Source organism: Gossypium hirsutum, chromosome D05, assembly GCF_007990345.1.
Source record: "Gossypium hirsutum isolate 1008001.06 chromosome D05, Gossypium_hirsutum_v2.1, whole genome shotgun sequence".
NCBI lineage: Eukaryota > Viridiplantae > Streptophyta > Magnoliopsida > Malvales > Malvaceae > Gossypium > Gossypium hirsutum.
This window is the reverse complement of record NC_053441.1, coordinates 61,623,607-61,626,602: the sequence shown is the minus strand read 5'-3', so window position 1 is coordinate 61,626,602 and position 2,996 is coordinate 61,623,607. Positions and strand designations below refer to the sequence as shown.

The window sequence follows — 2,996 nt, the reverse complement described above, 5'->3', positions numbered from 1 at the left end:
CGACAGTTGTTTCAGAAGTCCCAAACATCTTTCAACTCGAGACAATGAAGCAAGGCATGGTCTAGAGTTTTCGCCATTCCACACCTGGCACAACCAATATCCTTGCTAATCTCTCTTCGAGGTAAGACAGTTTTGCAGGGAACAAGTTCTCTCAAGCTCTCACAGCAGATATGTTTTACTTTAGGCGACAGTGTACTGTTCCTAATTTGTTGCTAGCATCCCTCAACTGCCAAGGTAGAAATCTTTGTAAAAGCTTTTTAGCTTTAAATATGCCTTTCCCAATAAAATTAATTAGGATTAAAACTGTAGAAGCCCAAATTTGCTGGGCCCATTGTCCAGAAAATACAAATAGCAACCCATCACAAAATTAAACCAACCCTAACCAAATCCAATTTAGCCCAACAGACTAAAACCCTAAACCCAGCCCAAACCTAAACAATTTTCAGCAAAAAAAAGAGAGGAGAAGAACCCTAGCCGTCGCCCCACCTTGGCCCGCCACTACCAGTTGTCTGCCACCAGCACACCCACTTGCCTCCACCACTCTATGCCTGCAAAAGAAGACAAAAAAGGACAGCAAAGAAAAACACCAAAAAATGAAATTCTTTGTATTTTTTTTTTGGATTTTGGGCTATATAAAAGCCCTATGGTCATTGTGCCAGGGGGGATTTTGATGTTTTTTGGAGATTTCAAAGGGAAGAATCGGTTGTATTTAAGGGGGATTTTTTTATTTTTTGCTATGAAAACAAAAGATTTTCTTTCAATATTAACAGATTCAATACAAGAACCATTCGAAAATATATATACTATCAGGGGCTCTAACACCAAATCGGAGAATCAAATCTAAAACCTAAGGTGACTCTTTCTTTTTTTTTTCTTTAACTGTTTTGAGTTTATTTTCTACATAAAAATACTAAAAAATATAAAACATAAAAATATATGCATTATTAAGCAAAAAAAAAAAGAAAAAAAAATTTTACCTTTTCCGGCCACCGCGTGCGGTGGCCGGCGCCGGCGCCGGCGAGCCTCCGGTGGCCGTCCGGTGACCGGCCCCCCTGGCCGAATTCCCCTTTCCCCCTCCCTTCTCTCTCCCTTCTCTCTTCCCTCTCTCTCTTCTTTTTTTTCTTTCCCTCTCCCAAATGATTTTTTTGGCTATTTTAGGCCTTTATATAGCCCTCCAAAACGACGTCGTTTTGGGGGCTACACTTAAGCCTCAAAACGACGTCGTTTTGACCATTGCCCGACCCATCCGACCCGACCCGCTAGAGGATCCGCGTGTTTTCGTTTGAATGGGATATTTATGCGCGCAGTCCTTCCGCTTTTTCAAGGTTTTGCAATTAAGTCATTTTTCTTGTTTCCAATTTGGCCCCATAATTTCTCGCGCTTTTCGATTTAGTCCCCGCTAATGTGCTGTGTTTTAATGGAATGGAATAATTGTTGTTTCGGTCCCCCTATGTTTTGTGCGCGCTCAAATAAGCCCATTTCTCTTTATTTCCTTTCACATTTGCCCCACAACTTTGTTTTTAATTCAATTTTAGTCCTTTTTTCGTTTATTTTTATATCTCTATTAAATATCCTTGTTATTTTTATATTATTAGTACTATTAGTATCACTATTATTATTATGTATTAGTATATATTTTTATTATGTACGTGTATACATATATATATATATTTTCATATTTAATATTTTTATTTCATTTTTATTCTAATATTTTATTATAATTTATATATATACATGTACATATTCTTTATTTATTTTAAGTATATATTTTTATATTTCATATTTTCTACAGGCATATATATACTTATATATTTACATATTTTAATTCATATACTTATAAATGTATGTACATACTTACGTTATTTTATTTTTATAATATACATATTTATATTTTTTTGTCTTTATGTAATATATATACATACATGCGCATGTTATTTATATATATGTAATTATGTTTTCATATTTTATAATTCTTGTACATACACATATATATATATGTATAGACATACATATTTTCATTATATATATATACCTACATAGTTTTTTTTTGTATTTTAAATCTTTTAAAATTCATACATGCATTTTTAAAACTTTTATAATTTTATTCATTTCTTTATTATTATTATTGTTTTACTTTATGTTTATCTATTTATTTATGTGTCCATTATTATTTTTTTTAAAAATGTTTTAGTTTTTTTTATTTTGTTTATTTATTTGTTATTGTATATAATTGATTTTTTATATATTTATTTTTGTTATCTTCGCTCGTATTATTTTTACTCGCATTATCGTAATTGATATTCCGTCACATCAATTTTTACCCGAATTCGTAAAAAAGGAAAATTTTGGAAACAAAAGCAATACTCGATACTTGGGATCTTCGAGAGAATTGGGCCCTAACGTGCTGGGTTCTAATTTTCTGTTGAATCTAAATGCTCGAGAATGCTCTTTAATAAAAAAACATAAATAAAAACTCATTATCGGGATTTCAATATGTTGTGTCCTAACGCATTGGATATGACACGTGGTTTTCTCGATATGAGGATTTTTCGAAAGTAAAGGCAATATTCCGTATTTAGAAATTTCGAGAAAATCGTGTCCTAACTTACTGAGATTCGATTTTTCTCGTTGATTTTAAGTAATCGAATATCCTTTTAAAATTAAAATAAATGAGGTTTAAATAAAAAAATAAAAGGAAAGCTTACTCTCAAAAAATACAAGGTGTCGTGTCCTAACTTACTGGATGTGACATCTTGTTAATTCGAGATAAGAAGGCATTTTTCATTTTGACTTATCCAAGTAATTTTTTTTAAAAAAAATAACGCAATATAAAGAAGGATCTTATTTTTAAATTCTTTTCGAGTTTTTAATTTTCGACATAAAGACATTAAATAATCAACTAAGGTACCAATTTTGGGCGTGTCGAGGGTGCTAATCCTTCCTCGTGCGTAACCGATTCCCGAACCTTTTTTCTGAATTTCGTAGACCAAAATCGT

At 32.0% G+C, this 2,996-nt stretch overlaps 1 long non-coding RNA gene across 1 annotated transcript; it reads right to left on the bottom strand.

Annotated features, from left to right (window-relative positions):
- Positions 1-270: 270 nt before the first annotated feature.
- On the bottom strand, positions 271-1,117 carry LOC121216912 (uncharacterized). The gene is made up of 2 exons (XR_005913121.1): positions 978-1,117; positions 271-548 (listed from the first exon to the last, which is right to left on the bottom strand). It is a non-coding gene; the product is annotated as an uncharacterized lncRNA (long non-coding RNA).
- Positions 1,118-2,996: the final 1,879 nt, after the last annotated feature.